Consider the following 17,102-nt stretch of genomic DNA (forward strand, 5'->3'; position numbering starts at 1 on the left):
GACCCAGCAGTTTGTTGTTACCTTCATTGTTAAACCGCAAGGGACTGCTTGAAGGTGGCCACAGCAACTAGGAGGCTGAGTTGTTCTAATGGGTGGGGTGGGATTTATTCCCAGAGCACGAGTCCCTGCAAAACAAAGATCACTGGGGGTTGTAATTACCAAGGCAGAAACTGTTAGTTCAGGGGTGACTCATGGGTAGCCCTGGGATGTAGTTCTTGGCTGCCTTCTTCTTAAAATGCAGGGGCAGGGCCCTACAGGTCCCAGCATGCAATGCTTCACCTGGACCCAAGCAGCAGAAGGCTGCAACTGAGAATGAAGGGAAAAATCAGATGTGTATGTCAGCATCAGCGCAGCTCCCCTGGGGTAGCTATGGTGGTGGCCATGGGTGTGGAGTATTCTGTAGCCCTGCACCAAGCTTGGTCCAATGTAGTGCTGCCACCGTGGTTAGCATCAGCAAGGAATTATGGGTCAAGTGTTGCCAGAGTGGGCCCAGACGTGTAGCCTTCAGGAGCTGAGTTTTCAAGTGAAGGTAGTTGCAATGTGCTCCATATCTACCAGCTGGATGTGGCCCCTCAAGTTCCTGGCAACAGTACCAAGCTGGTGCCCCTCTGCAGTAACGTAACTGAACCTAGCAGGCCAAATCCCCCCGCTCTGATGGTCTAGAGCAGGGGCAGTCAGTAGGCAGACCAGGGGCCAAATTCACCCGCTGTGTTAATCTACAGGACGTTATACAAGTGGGAATTTGGCAGTTCAGTGCTTTCACAGCTCCCAGTGAGCAGTACCTCAACCCGGGCCTGTCATGAGAGATTTACACCCTTGTGTATATTGTAAGGCTACAAGACCGCTGCCTGAGCTTCTGGCCAGCGTGGAAAGGTAAAGCCTTTGCAAACAGGCCCTGCTAGTCGCTTGCTATCTGTCAGATAGACCCTGGGCCCAAGTCTGGAGCGGATTAGCTAGGAGGATGATGAGCAGGGTGATTCAGCCCTTCGTTGTCAATTCTAGTGTTTCCCATCCCCAGCAGGACAAGCTCAGCAGCTGGCCAGCTCCTTGGGCCTTACATCCCTCGCGGCGGATCATTGATTTGCTGTCAGATAGTCACAGGTACCCACAATTACAGTTCACACACGAGTCCCTGGGGCCCTCAGGGTGAAGGAAACCAGCAACGCGAGGTTTTGTGTTAAAGTTTGTCCTATTCTTTTAGCAGCCCTCTCGTGCATCAGACAGCGGAGCCTAAGGAACAATAGCAGATTGCACCAAGAGAAACACACTGTACCATCAGAGGGGCTAACGGCCCATAGGCACGAGGCACAATACAGATCTCACAAGACCAGAAGTGCCCGGTGGGGGTTCAGAGGTCATCATAGCTAGGAATGAGAAGCACAAGTGGACTGAAATGGCTCCAGTGTAGTGGCAATGAACTTGTTCCACTTGTCACAGTTCACAGGACCTTATCTCCTGTTGTGGAGTCCTTCCCAGGACTTTGTTCTGCTCTCACTCGGTCCCGTGGCCTCCAGCCAGACAAAGCCCTGCCAACCTCCCTCCAGCCTCAAACTGCAGGTGCTTGCAGGTTTCTAGGGTACATTGGCTGTTCTCTCTGCACGGCCCTTTGTGAGGCACCATCTGAAATCAAACCCAGGATTTTGCAAGTGCACATGGGCCCAGCCCAGAACCTGGGGTCCTGCCGTGCCCACACTTTGTGCTGGAGCAGAGGAGTGGGGATGGGATCCGATAGATATTTGTTTATGAATATTTATACAAGTGAAAAGGACACAGTGCCAGCTGCGTTTGGCCCCCCTTTGTGTTCATTTTCCAAGAATGTTCTAGCACCTGCCAGCCACAGCTGCTGCAATGAAACGTGGCGAAGAGGCTACTTCTGAGACCACCAGGTCATAGACATTTTAGAGTGTGATAAATAATAACTAGGAGCACTGGAGCTGGAAGCTGCAGAAATGCTGCAGTATGGAATGGATTTGCAATGTGTTATGCAGAAGTTAAGCGTCCATTAATTCAAACCAACAAACAACCCAACCATTCCTAGGAACTGCCATCCTGGACCAGCCCACTGGTCTTCCGAGTTGAGCACCCTGTCTCTGACAGTAACTAGTACCAGGTACTTCAGAGGAAGATGCAGGAAGATAATTACGGAATACATTTCTTCTAACCCACACCAATTAAAGATTGGTTTGTGCCTTGAAGCAGGAAGACTTCGAGCCCAACCAAAACCCTGGGTTTTTTTGCTTGTGTTTTTTGTTTTGCTTTAATGCCTACTATTGTAATTCCGGATGTGCTCATTATCTAAACAAATGGAGAACATTCCTAGCCACTCCAATGGTGAATAAACCCTTCTCAACATGAATTGAACTCCTCAAAGTGTATTAACCGAAACCTGATTCAAAGAAACCAGTACAATACCATGTGACCTGCATGTCCAATCAAAACTAACCCACACAGCTTGCATTTTGAACACTCAGAACAAACTGCTCACAATCAATATTCAGGCCAAGAATTGGTCAGCAAATAATTCCTAATAACAAAGAAATCTGAGAAAATTGGAAGCTTCCCTTGGAGAGTCCATGCACAAAGAGGCTAAATTCATTCATCGAATAAACTGCTCAACATGAATCTCTTGTGCTCAGCCAGGGAATCCAAACACAGAAGCGTGTTTGAATTTCCCATACGGCACCTCTCTCCAGAGTCTGTCAAAACACCCTGATGCAGACAGCTCACATCTGGACTCAGATTAAAATTGTGTGTCTGGAGCCTATTTCTACTCCCCAGGGGCACAAAGTTCACCCCACTCCTCCCAAGAATCGAATGATATTTCCAGCCCAATTGCTTGACAAGAGAAGTTCAGCTAAACAGCTGAATCGAAGCTCTGAACCTTCTGAAGTTGGTCCATCCCTAATTCATGCAGCAGTTAAAAACCAAAACAAAACCCCTGCGCTCTGCTTTACCACATTGTATTACAACATCTGTATCGCCAACCCCAGAGACAGTTCTGTGGCAGGAGAAGCACAAGTCCTATAACAACCCGGTAGTGTCCAGTGTGGCACTATTTCCAACATGCTTCCCCTGAGCCAATGCAACCGCAGGACCTCAACGCAAGGGTGGCAACCTGAGAGCCAGAGCTGAAGTTTACAAGTTCTAGGCTTCCCAAGATCCGCAACAGTACAGGGTACTCAAACATCCAGGATGTGCTCCGGGGAGAGCAGCAACTACCCAGGGTGGCTAATTCTTAAGGAAGGTAAAGCAGATGATTGTAAATCTGTTATGGATGTGAGGACTCACATGGTATTCTTCATGTTACCTAAACAGTTTCAGATCTTGATTATTAAATGGAGAACATTTGGGAAGAACTAACGTACTACGTGTGTATTGCACAGCAGATTATAGGATAGTGAATTATGACCAGTTGCATAATTTTGTATTATTTCTTTACATGAGTGTGAACGCAGTGTCAGTGAATGGCCTGGCCTTTTGCTATGAGTAAGGCTGTGAAGATGAGAAGAGTCCTTCCTCTGCGAATGGCCATGGGCTGATCCGGAGTTTTGGACCTTAGAAATTGCTGGAGCTCTGCGCTGGGGAAGTTGCAAGAGAGAAGCTTGTAAGTAAGAAAGTCACTGAGCTGTGGCAAGGAAAGGCTGCTGTTACATCCAAAGCCCACGTGCAAAGGGGTTATATCTCGCAACTAAAAGACCTAAAAGATGTATCCCTCTGTTGCATTAAAGAGGGCAAGTGTCTACATTAGCATTGACTTCTTTGAAGAGAAATTCCAGTGCCATGTTATCACATACATTCTAATCACTGCACCAGGAGATGGAAATGTTTTAAGTGTTAAATGTATTTTTTTTTTGAAAAGGAGAATGATTAGACATCACCCAGGAAGCTGCTGTCTTGATGATTTGATGATGCAAAGTAGGATGAAGAGAAACAGCTTTGCCATGTCTGAGCCTGGGAATAATCTATGGAATAACAAACAGGGATTCAGAGCAGCTGCAGACTCTGGGGCCTGCTGCAGGAGCCAGGCCAGCCAGTGGCAGAAGGGCTGTGATAGCTGTGGGGTCAGGGGTGACTTGCAGGAGAGAGGTGATGGTGCATTGCACTTTGCATTGGATTATTTCAGTAAAATGGAGGGTTATCAAATGATATTGCAGCCAGCTAGCATTCCTGCAAAATTCACTGCAGCCGTGGGTTTGGCAGAGGTAACGGTGCTTCATAACCCAGGCTGCAGAGTACCCGGGGTATTAGTGTCACATTGCCTATCAAGCCTCCTTCCACCCAGCAATCAACGTGTGCGAGTGACCAGAAAATACCCAGCAACAGGAAGGAAGTGTAGCTGGGTCTGACGCCCGACGCCCAGATCCAGGAGTGTGAGGACTGGCCCCATGCACACCTTTCATGTTACAGAAGTACCAATCCGGTGATGGCTCCAATGGTGTAAGTCAAGAGAAAGGGAAAAGGAGGCCCGTGTGACAGCCCTGAATGCTGGGGAGAGACTTCCTGGGCTGCAAAGCATTATTTCCCATGGTAACCAGCCTATCAACAAGCCCAAGAACAGCAACTTGTTTGGAAAACAAGACAGCCCTTAGCTTTCTCGCCGCCTCTCCTGGCGTGGTGAGTGGCACGCCCGTTCATCACAGCTGACACTGGGGTAACCCCCCTTCTCCTCCGTGCATCCATGGTGTGAGGATGAGCGATATCATTGCTCCCCAACGATTATTCATTGAAAGGATTAGTGCAAGCAGCACATCAATCCAGGAACCAGGCTGAAGGTGTGCGGCACAGCTAGATATACACATATATTGCATTCAAATCCTATGTTAAAAGAGAGTTACGGTTGCAGAGTAGAACATGCCAAAGTAGAGAAATGCCAGAGTTAAGAGTGTCTGTGCAACCTTAATTTGACCCCTTGTACATCTGCATTATTTGATACAGTCTTTAACTATCTGATCACATCCTATTTTTTCCACAGGACCCCAGGCTTCTTCAGTGCACAGACTGGACCTGCTCTGGGGATGAGTCGGGATTATGTGTGTTTTGGGGGGCATCTGTCATAGGACCCCTGCTTCATTTGTTCAGAGGCTGGAAGGTGTGGACTATTTGAAGTACTGGAAACAGGCAATTCTCGGCCCACCCAAAACTGAAGGCTTTTCTCTCCTCAACTAAGGGAGGAACCACTAAGTCCAGGCTCCAACTGATTACGGGGGACAACAAAGTAGAAAAAAGGAACAGGAGTGAGATTAAAGACTGAAAATCAAGGAACCAGAAGGGGACACTGAGCAGAACCCCCCGACAGCTCCCACTGCCCCTCAAAGGCATCTAGGGAGTCAGTGGTCACTGCCCAGAGGACCTCTGCCCAGAGACGGGACCTAACAAGGGGACGGAAAGGGGACTCAAGCACAGAGTCCTGTCCCCTGCCACCTCCAGCTGCTTCCTCCTCGGGTGATGGATGAACATCTTGGCCAGCGCCAGGAAGAGGCTGACAAGGTCCCGTGACTTAGTGGGGCCACGGATGGGGTGTGCCATGATCAGGAGGTGTGGAGAGAGTGCAGCCACCTTAATAAGAGGTTCTAGAGGAGCCAGAAGAGGGGCTGCCACCTGAGGCTACGTAGACGTGCGCCGGCATCTCCCTCGCATGACAGAAGGGACAGATGTCGGGTGAGTTCGTGCACCACACCAGGCTGGGAGGGGTGTAGTGAATGAGGCAGGGGATTGCAGGAAGAAAACAGACGGTCTCAGGGCGAAGGCAGTTAGCTGCATGCTGCCCTGGAGAACTGGGTTCTATCCCTGCCTCTACCACAGTGTTCCTGGGTCATGCTGGGCAAAGTCAATTCTATGAACATGTTTCACGGCTGGTCCCTAACGGTGTGTTCCTCGTTCCTTGGGTGCCCATGTGAGCAAGAAGGGGTTTGATTTGCATACGTGCCGAGCATTGATGGCTGTGACTGAAGTCAGTGGGAGCTGTGCTTGGAATAGAGCAAGGGCTAAATACTCTGAACAATTACGCCCCACGTGTCTCAAATCAGGCACCCAAATGAGTGGATATTTTTTGAATGTTGACTTTAAACTCTGTGCTTCGGTCAGTTCCCTGTCTGCACTCTGGGGATAAAAGCCGCCCCTCCTCTCACCTGGGGTGTTGTGAGATAAATTCATTCATGGCTCTGAAGCGCTCAGAGACTACAGTGAATACCCCATAGAAATGCCCAGGAGGGTATTGATCATGTTATGTTCAGTGCAGGGGCTAGGTGATAAGCAGTAAATAAGGCCTGGGGCCACACACTGAATGATCGTGATATAAAAGGAAATATTGGCCAATACAGCGATCACCTCTCATCCTGTGCACTGAATGAGGCAGGTGCCAATAGAAAAGATAGTATGTGATCATGTAATTAAAGCCCATATCTTAATGCATACACACAAGGGGACCAAATAAAGCACATTGGTAACATTAATTCTGGCATTTCTAAACTTTTCAGAGCTTGACTTTGCAATCTCAACATTCTTTTAATGTAGGGAGTTTTGTTTGTTTGTTTGCTTGTTTGTTTAATATAATTTCCTAAGTTTTTAAATAGCAAACTGACACACAAACACCCCGCCACAAACTTCCACCTTGTGGAATCATATTGACCCCAGCATGGGTTACCAGCAGGATGGGGACCTTCAGATTCACAGAACAGACTTCTACCACTGAGCTAAGGGAGCACCAGTAGTAAGTAGTAGGCTGTTATCCTCTATGTGGACCAGCTACCACAAGGGGACAACTCATACACTTTGCAGTGGATTTCATAGATCTTGCGAAGAGCAGAGGGATATTGGAACATAGGAATCCTGGGTTCAAATCCAGTTTCTGGTGGAGAGACCCTTCTATCCATATCTCCTCTGCTCCTAGCCCCCTCTCCCTGACCTTGTCTCTCCCATTCAAGTCAAACTGTTTCTTTCTTTTCTTCCACGGTGGGGTGGGGGTTACAGGGAGTGCGGGGGAGACAGGCTCCCTGCTCTGAGTTCTGGGGCCTGATTCCACACCAGCCCCAGGCAGCAGACGGTACAACTGCAGATATGTCCTGCTTAGCCCCATGCAGGAGCATGTACTCACTGTGCTTGGCAGGGCACGTTTTGGGGGTGGAACACGCTCAGTGGAGACAATGTTTGGAGAATTTTGCTGCCGGCCTCTAACAAATCTCTTGTGAGCATGTGCAAATGACAAAGTTAAGGGCTCATAATTTGGCTAGATTTGGTTGGATTTTGACAGGGGCAGCAACAGGCACATGCCTGACATGAGGGTGGTCCTCCACCCCAGCCAAATTTCAAGTTCCTGCTCCGAAGTATGGAGGAGTTGGTGCTTCTCAGTGAAACCAGTTGTAAGAATTTTTTAGTACAGTCAGCGTAAAACAACATGTTTTTCCGAACTTCATTCTTGGAAACAGTTGAACCACTTTTCATGAAATGTTCCAAAAACATTCAGCTTGAGGCAGACACACAACATGGACATTTCAGCCCAAATGATTACATTTTAGTAAAGTTAAAAGTAACTAAAACCGTGGTTGTATAATAGAAAATGTTAGGCAGCTTTAACTATACGTGGGGCTACCAGTTTCATCTATAATGCTTGTTGCTATTTCTTTATGGTGTACAAAATAGTTTCGAAACTTTTTCTGTAATCTTTTCTAACTTTTTTCCTGCTTTTTTAAAATGTATTTTAATAAGAAGTATCAGGTCCTGGTTTCCCAATTTTGTCCTGAAGGACAAGTTGGAATTTTTGGAGGACTCAGAATATGATGTCTTAAATCACAACAACGCCTCTCCCCTCCGTTCAGCTCTGCGAGCACTGCAGCTTAGATTTCCAGATCCCAGACTCCTGCTATGTCACATTCACAATCATCCAAAGGCCAAAATCCTCTCAGAAAAAGAGAGAAGTTAGAACCCGATATTCTCGACTTTTCCAGTGTTAAAACCTCCAACCCATTTTCCCAACATTTATTTTGTTTTTCTGTTCGCCTTTACGGCAGGAGAAGGTGAGGGGATAGCTCTGGTGTATAACCATACCTACAAGCTGTTATGAATTCCAGAGCTCAGCATTCAGATATCCCTGGATAGCAAATGTCCAGGGTAACAGAGCTAGTGGCTGGTAGTCTGAGGCATTAGGACCAAACCAAACCATCTTCCCCTTTTTAGACTCAACACAAAACTCAGTGCGGCTTTTTCAAAAGAAAAAAATCCTATGTGCAACCAATGCAGATAAAGTGCCTGCGCAGGTTTGTAGTCTTGCAGCTTTGATACCTTTTTTGCATCTTCACATGCTCAGAAGACAACAGATAATAAATCTGGATAGTTTACACTTTTTCATTTCCTTTTACCTCACATTTAATGAGATTTCTCCTGTAACAAATTTGCTATTGAAGCTGAATCTTAACCAAAGCCAGGCAAGGACGAAGTGTCCAGCCGATGGGGAATGACAAGAGCTTTTGGGCAGGGGTTCTCAAACTGGGGGTCGGGACCCCTCAGGGGGTCGTGAGGTTATTACACGGGGGGGGAGGGGTCGCGAGCTGTCAACCTCCACCCCCAAACCCCACTTTGCCTCCAGCATTTATAATGGTGTTAAATATATAAACAAGTGTTTTTAATTTATAAGGGGGTCGCTGTGTGAAAGGGGTCACGAGGACAAGAGTTGGAGAACCACTGCTTCTGGGGGAAGGGGAGTTTGGAAAAGTTTTGTTTCGGTTTCACTTTGAGTTTTGGGTGAAGGTTTGAATGTGTTCTTATTTTATCCAAAGCAGTTTGTCTATCCCTGGAACTCATCCCTATAGTCAGTATTATTAGAATAAGGCCCATTAACATGTAGGTGCTAGGAAGCCCACAGCACCTCAGGTTTAGTGCCAACACGATTCAAACCTCTGCCTACGTTAAAGAAATGTGCAGTGCTGTAAAGACATGGATGTAGTGACCTCATTGCAAACCCCAGTGTAGAAGCATTGGCTGGGCACACAGTGCGGTTTACACCAGTGCAGTTTAATCCAGATTAATTTGGGTTAATATTCAACTCAGAACAAACTGAAAAACGCAGCAAAGAAGGTGAGATAGGAAAATATCGCTGATGTTATATACTGTGTGCAGTGCTCCCCGGTGCCAGCCTGCCATGTGGGGTGTCCCTTTAGCCCTAAACAGAGGATGGGCTCCCTTTAGGGAGGAGACATGTTTATCCAACATCATATCCTGCAGAAACAACCACCACCAGAGATTTAAAATTACCTTAGGGAGAAAGCTCCTAAACTCAAACAGGGGCTGAGAACTCCAAGAAGCTAAAACATCCTTTTGCAAAACCTCCAACTCCACCAGGTTTTCCCAGCCCAAAAAACTAGATACTTTTAGTAGCTATTTTACAGAAGATTGTACCTACCATACACGTCATGCTGAAGGACACACGGCTGCAATCTGTACTTGCATACCCGCAGCCTTGTCATAGTGTATCTTATTTATCTATTATCATTCGTTCGTTGGATCCCTGCAATAATAAAATGCATTAGTGGGACTCCACATGTGACATGACAGAAATCATGTCCTGGCATAAGGACAATAACAAAAGCTGTGCAGGAAAATCTAATGGCCCTCCAGACTCACCCAGGCATTTGTATGTTTCCAGCTCATTAACGATGACTCAGCTGTAATGGCCGGCGGATGGCATCACTGGTCTTTAGCAGAGACTAGCCTAGCCCTGGGCTCCTCACACCCCCAGGCTGTGGGGAGGTTGGAGCTCGTTCTGAACTTAGTTGCTTTGGCCTCTCTCTCCTCTGTAATTGAATTTTAAACACAAATATTGCTTTTGATGGGGAGTCATAGGCAACGCAAAGGATGGAATCAAACCCTCATGTCCCATAAACATTCTTGCTGGAGGTTTCAGATAGCACAAAGGAAGATCATCATTTTAGTTGTTGATTGAGCAGTCGAGTCTCTATTGTCTATCTGGATTCAGATTTTCCAGTGTTGTTCTGGGCTCCATTTGTACTTTCCCTTTTCATTCCTGTTACCATTTAAATCATATCACTTGTTAGTTTTTAAAATGCCACATGTTCAAAAAGAATTAGACTCCTAGGAATCCAGTTCCCTTCCCTTCAAACATGGACCCCACACCTTAATCCTGTGTCAGACCCTGGTTCCTAAACACCATGCAGGCTTTCTGTGCTGTAACTCCAGAGCTCATTTCTGGAGAACCCACCACTTGGAATGAGAATGCCATCAATTAACTCAGAAAAAATAGATAATGTAAAGCTGATGAAGTGGTTTTTTGGGGGGCTGGATTTTCTTCCCTCCCTTCTCGAATAAAGGGAAAGGGCTGGAAAAGATCTCGGTCATAACCAAAATTGGCAAATATGCCCAAGCAGAACAATACAGGGGAAGAGGGTATTCACGGTATGAATTTAATCACCGTAGAGGAATAATAAAGCTTTTGGAGAGCAGCCCTCATTTCTAAATCAGTCAGTTTCAAATGCATTGTAAGTTCCACGTCCAACATCTGTTAGTCCGATGGAGCTGAGTTCCCAAACCCAATGGATCTGGAAAAACGCTGCAGTGTTTTAGTAACTCTAGGCAGTTGGCAGTTTCATTTTAAATTGCAGCGTTAATCAGAAACATATTGTCCATATTGTCAACACTTCGTTTAACCAATTCTATAAATTCAGTATTAGTGTTTAAAAGATTCTGAATTGATGGATGAAATACTCATCATCCTGCAAGCCAAGCCCAATACAATAGAGCTAATGATTCAGAAGATACTGCCACACACACACAAATGGGTGAGATTTCCCTCATTTGCACCCGGTGCTGACAGACTGATCAGTGAAACTGATACAGAAAAAGCAATTCCCCATTGACTTGCTTGATGGGAGCTCCTCTTTCCCGCTATGGCGGGCAGGGTGCTTAGCAGAGAAACTGGCACCATAGTGATGGGCAATAATAATTAAATGGCACTAATACGTTTTAATCCCTTTACCCCCAGGACTGGTGAAGGGACGGGGGCACTTCGGTAGGGCTGCCCTACCATCCTCTCTTTCTCTGCACACAGAGAGGGACTCTCTTCTGGCTTGATCCTTGTTGTCCATCCGCTCAGCCCAGCTCTGGCTAAGGCCCTGCGCAGGGCTGGCCATGCTCAGATAGAATTACCTAGTCCTCGCTCATGCTGATTTGGGAAGATGGTATTTTTAAAAGCTGCAATTAAGTTTGTTTTTCTTCCAAACGCCCAAGAGGTGCCTAGAGAGACGCTCTGGCTTCTCGCACTGTGCAGAGAGCCCAGCACTCCCCCAAGTGAAAGGAACATTCCGACAAAGAAGTAATTACATATTAATGACGCCTGCCTCAAATGCACCTTTTCTGTCCCTTTTGGAGGCGGGGGGAGAGATTTTTCTTTCCCCTTCTCCCATTACAGCCTCTCCTGGCCTTTGGCAAACCTTGGGGCCAACCCTTTTTTTCCACAGCGGCACAAAGGGAGGGGCTGCCAAGCCAACCAGCCAGCTTTACAGGCTCTGTTTGAGTTGAGTTATCTTATTGTTATTGCATTTTGGCCTCTTGAATCTGCCTAAATTTGGCGAGATGGCCTGAGCTAAGTGACCCAGGGCTACTTGGCCAAGGAGCCATCGACCGCCATCCCTTAGGCAGCTGGGCTCTCACTCTGGGGTGACTGACATTATTCAGTGCTGGGCCACACATCTGGACTCTCTAATCCAGTCAGTAAATAGGGGAGAGACTACAAATACCTTTAAACTATATTTTAAGATCTTGTCATTTATCAAAGTCTTATTGTTTCTGTTTGCAGCCCACCCACCCTGGAACTCATCCAGCTAGTTCCCAGCTTCCCGAATGTGACCAAGCGAAGCCCTGCGAGGTCCAGACTCCCATGGGCAGAGCACAGGGTGCCAGTCACTAGCTCTTCCTCCCAGAGCCAATTAATCGAATCTTCGGGACACCAAATACTGACACACGCATAACGGGGCTGCGTCTGTTCCTGGGCGTCCCTGCAGCTTCCAAACAACCTGGCAGTTCCAAAGCCTCAGGCCATGTCCTGGAGGCCTCTGAGAGCCACTGCTTCCCTGAGCCGCCTCCCTCCAAGGCTCCTGCTCGGTGAACACCTCTGCCCCAACTCCCTCCTCGCTCCTGTGCTGCAAGGCTACAGTCGCAGCTGACGGAGGCCCGGAGCTGCCTGAGAGCCCAGTGCAGACAAGCCCTTAGAAAAAGGAGGTGTTGTCGGCTGCTGCTTGTGAGGAGAGAGTCAGCCGGCCGAGTGGTACTGAGTCTCTCCTTGGACAAAGCAGCAGGAGCTGGGCTGTTGCAAGCGGTGCTGCTGTAGGGATGGACGGGATGGACTTGCAGGGCTCGGACTGCTAGGATACCTAGTGAGTAAAACAGCTGTCTCTGTCCCTCTCTCTGGGCCTGAGATCAACAGCCCCTTATGCAGACAAGCACCTAGGAGGGGTGAGTCTCTGGACTGGAATTTACAAGTGTCACAACAAGGTGGCAGAAAGCAGCAGGGATGGGCAGACTGGGGTTTTATCATGGTGTCATTGCTGGAGGCCAATGGGGATGAGGATCCTTTTGCCTTTGCCCTGGAGCAAGTCTCCCTTCCCCGGTCTTTCCAGATTTGACCTGGGTTTGCATGATATATTCCCCCGGAGTCAGATCAGCCCATGAAAGGCTGCAAGGAACTGAATTTCCTCCACCTCAGCTTGCTTATTAATGCAGGCTTCTGAAAACATTTCTCCAGAATGTGAGCCGGGGCCAGATTCCAAATCTAATTGCATGAAACAAGAGGCTTTCAACACTTCTCATCCTACAAAAATAGTTTCCATTTTGACTCCTGATCTCCTTGACAAAGTATTTGAACGTTGTTGTTTTTACTGCAATCCGAGTATAAAAAAATAGCTCCACTCACTGAACTTGGAAGCCATGAAATAATAACCCAACAACACAGGCCTTCTTGGAAAAGTCTTCTGAGAATAACACTGCCCTTGGGCATGTCTAGAGCCTTGTTTGTTAAAACAATATCATTTCAGAATTACAGCCTTTATAAAGCAAGACTTATTACATAAGAATATTATGCTCCCTTCATCATTACACAGGCCCCGTTACTAAATTAATGTAACCCTCTTTAGGGTGGTATTTTTTAAATTTAGTTTGGATTTAGGTAGCTGCTTTTGAGAAAATAGGGAGGGGGGGAAAATAGCTTCTCCACAAATACTCAGGCCAGCCCAACTTTTCACGGTATCTGCCGCAAACTGCAGAAGGCAAAAAGAGGTTGAAATGAAGGAAAACAATTGCATTTCCAGAAAAATCTCAATTTGCGTTGGACCGGGGAGTGCCTGCCGTGGGCAGGGAGACACTGGAGGCTGGGGCACGTTCCCTACAAAGCAGGATTTCCAAGCAAGTTGGGAAGAATAAAAACAAACAAAGGCCTCAGTTCTTCAGACAGTTACGTGTGGGGTTCATTTATTCGGACGAGCAGGCCTATTGACGTTAGTGGGACCATGCACACATTTAAATCTAAGCACAAGAGTGAGTGTTTGCAGGGTCCTGGTCTAAATGTTTTAATTGCACAAGCCAGATGATCGTGGTCCTCCCCCAACCCTCCTTCCAAAGCAATGCTGGCAGCAGGACAAAGATGAGCGGCTTGACAGCTGAGGTCAACAGCGTTGCTTATCATGGCACTACAGTGTAGGGCACAGGTGACTGGAGTCACCCACCCAAATCTCAGGAGAAGCCAGAGCCTTAAAGTCACCCAAAGCTTGTGACAAGGAGAATTCACACGCAATATGCTGCATTGTCTTTTCTGCAAATAAGCAACCAGACCACAGCAATATGAGCAGGGTCTGCCCTTCTCAACAGACCCCTTCTGAAACACTGTGCCTTTGGGGCAGACATCAGAGAATAGCATTGGTTGAGGACAGAAAAGTCGTGCTTTGGAAGAATCACACCATTCAACTTAGCAATGCCCATAATACAAAGATAGAACTCCCTCTGGCTCTGCAATCTCAGCGGTGCCTGCGCTCTGGAATGTCCATTCAGCCCTTCTCTCGTAAATCACCCCTCCCAGATCTAGGAACGCTCACCCTGTGTTACCAGAGATAGGCCTCCTGGAAACCAAGCAACCCAGCTGCACTGGGGAAGAAACTGAAAGGCTAGGCCTGGCCCTGGTCAGCGCCGTCTCATACATCAGCACAGCAACAGGAGCTGGCCAAGCATCACTGGGGCAGAACTTCCCTCGTGGCATCAGCATTAGGAGAAGGAGCCACGAGAAAACCGATGACCTGGGGGAGCCACATCAGTGCCTGGTGCTGCGCCATTGCCCTCCTGCTGAGGGGCGAGCACCCTGCCGCTGGCCCCCAGAGCCGGAGTGAGAGCTGCTTGCAGGAGCGAAGGACCAACATCCTCTCCAGAGCTGGGGTGGGGAGACTGGGTCACTCGGGGATGAAGAAGGGGCCTGGTGGAGCTACACAAAATCACACGCCCACTCCCCTCCCCACACCAAGGACTAGGAACTGCTTTTTTTCCACACTGTCAGCCCCAGCTGGCTACTGACCTGAGCATTGTTCGGCAGTTGCTAGGCTATTCAGAGTAAGGAGGAACTCCATTTTATTCCAAGCTCCCTCGTGTTTCCTCAGAGACAATACAATGGGCTGAACTTGGAGTTAGCTGGTGGGGAAGGTGACTCTCAGCATGCCCTCCTGTCACTGCCCGGAGCCGATGTGTACTCGCAGTCTTCCAAGGCCGAGCTGTTTGGCTCACTGAAAGGTTTGTGGAAGAGAGAGCTGGACTGGATCCCGCCTGGCGCATTGTCTCCTCAGCCGCCCGCTCTCTTCTGATTCCAGACTCTGTTGCTCGGGGAGCTGCATGGAGACCAGAGAAGAGGGGGCTGCTGTTTCAGTTTCTCATGTCCCTAGCTGGTTTTTCCAAGCCCGATGCAGGGTCATGGCTGTTTTTTTAAGGAACTTGCTAAGATGATAAATCTGGAGAGAGGCCTCTTGTTCCGGACAGCCTTCGTAAGCAGTCAGCTGAGCTGGAGAGGGGATCTTGTTTATGGGCATCTCTACGCTCTGATCAGAGCCTGAACACAACCAAATTATGCCTTTTCCTGGCAAAACGGGGACTCCCCCAGTCTTGCTGATCCTGGTGCACTGTGGTCTAATGGTTACACTGCAGCAGCCCAGGAGAAGTCAGGATTTCACTGTGGGTCTGTCCACACAGCAAAGACAAACCCATGGCTGGCCCATGCCAGCCGACGAGGGCTCGCGGGGCTCAGCTGCGGGACTGTTTCATTGCTGTGTAGACTTCCAGGCTCAGACTGTAGCCTGAGCTCTGGGCCCCTCCCACTTGCAGGTTCCTAGAACCCAGGCTCCAGCCAGAACTCAGTTGTCTGCACCTCAGTGAAACAGCCCCACAGCCCAAGCCCCACAAGCCTGAGTGGCTGGCACGGGCCAAGCACGGGCCAGTCCTTGCTGTGTAGACAGACTCTTCAAAGTTAAGGTAAGCTGAAAAATAAGTGTCAATTTCATAAACTCTTTTTTCAGTGTGAATTTTCCTGAAATTTCATACGTTTGCATCATTCGAAGGCTTTCGGCATCATAAATGTCCCCCAATTACTGGGATAATACTCAGTGAAAGAAATTTTCCACCTTAAGGTAAACTTGTCCAGTTATGCCTCATCCAGAAATCTTTTCAGAGAAGAACCTTTCTCAGAACAAAATGCTTTTTTCTCCCCAAGAACCACAGAAGTTTGATACAGAAAAGCCACTTTCTGTACCATCTTTCCCCTTTTTTCCTACCCCTTTCAAGGCCACATATCAGACCAACACACCCTTCTGGGCAAGATATAGATTCCTCCATGAGCCCATCACTGTTGCTTTGGGGATCCAGCCAGCAGGGCGGTGAGAGGGACTCTCGGTGCACACGGTGCTCGCAGTCCCAGCTAGAGGAGGGGGTGAATGTCCAGGGTCAAACTGCTAACTCAGAACCCATGCAGGAGGGTGCATGGCTGGGCAAGCTGCATTGCTTCTCATGCCATACGCAGCACTCTGCTCGATGCACACACCAGAGAGCCCTCAATTCACAGTTCATCCACAAGCAGATGATGGCATGTATGGTTAGCTAGAGCCAGCGATAAAACCGAAACAAAGGCAGTGATATGTTCTATTCTAATCGAGTGGAAGGACGCCTCGGAGCTGCCTTTCCCTTCTCAAGCTACAATCCAGCTGTGCAAAGGAGAAACCAGGTCTTGTTTGGTTAACAGGATTATAGTCCATTTGAGATCTGGATCGATTTTAACAGCACACAGCACCGGAGGTGGAAGCATCACTGGCCTCGCTGCTGTCTCATAGAATCATAGAATCTCACGGTTGGAAGGGACCTTGGGAGGTCATCTAGTCCAACCCCCTGCTCAAAGCAGAACCAATCCCCAACTAAATTGTTCTGTTAAAAATTTGGTTTAGTTATTGAATAAGAACAACAGCTGCTGAGTCATCAGAGGGTTTTTCTCTTCACCTGTTGAGTTTGTTAATGATGTCTGGATTTCCCCACTGGCACCTGGGGTATTTGGGACACTCCTGGCCCAGTCCAGTCATAGAGCAGCCCGCTGTAGAAAACGCCGCCTGGCTGGATTTAGCTGTGTATGGAAAGAACTAGGCTTAGATTACAGCTGTGCACTAGCATAAAGCGCACTGACGATCACCTCCCGTGGGCATGTCTGAGGGAGCTTCCCCAGCACACAAACCTGTTCTCTTGGTTTCGGGGCCATTCAGAATTCTGTGCAGCACCTGGGACGTGCCAGTCGGAGCAGGGTCAGCCCATGTTTCTGAGTGACTTGGGATATATTTGCCATAGCTAGAGGCTTAAGTGTATTCCCATGTCAGCTTTTACCAGTGTTACCTGAAGCTTCAGGGAAATGCAGAGAACTGGGAGAACAGCAGACTGTACTTTAATTTCCCTCAAACAAACCTGACTTGCCCTTTGCAAATGTACTAGTTAATCTGCCAATAAATGTCTCAGACATACTATATGAATAATAAAGTCTGCAGTTCGGCATGCTTCTTATCGCCTAAAGAAATATTGCTAGATTCAGCTTCCCA

At 47.9% G+C, this 17,102-nt stretch overlaps 1 long non-coding RNA gene across 1 annotated transcript; it reads left to right on the forward strand.

Moving 5' to 3' along the window:
• The first annotated feature begins 4,561 nt into the window (after positions 1 to 4,561).
• LOC135975869 (uncharacterized) lies at positions 4,562 to 17,060 on the forward strand. The gene is made up of 2 exons (XR_010592937.1): positions 4,562 to 5,658; positions 11,804 to 17,060. It is a non-coding gene; the product is annotated as an uncharacterized LOC135975869 (long non-coding RNA).
• Positions 17,061 to 17,102: the final 42 nt, after the last annotated feature.

Source organism: Chrysemys picta, chromosome 15, assembly GCF_011386835.1.
Source record: "Chrysemys picta bellii isolate R12L10 chromosome 15, ASM1138683v2, whole genome shotgun sequence".
NCBI classification, from domain to species: Eukaryota; Metazoa; Chordata; order Testudines; family Emydidae; genus Chrysemys; species Chrysemys picta.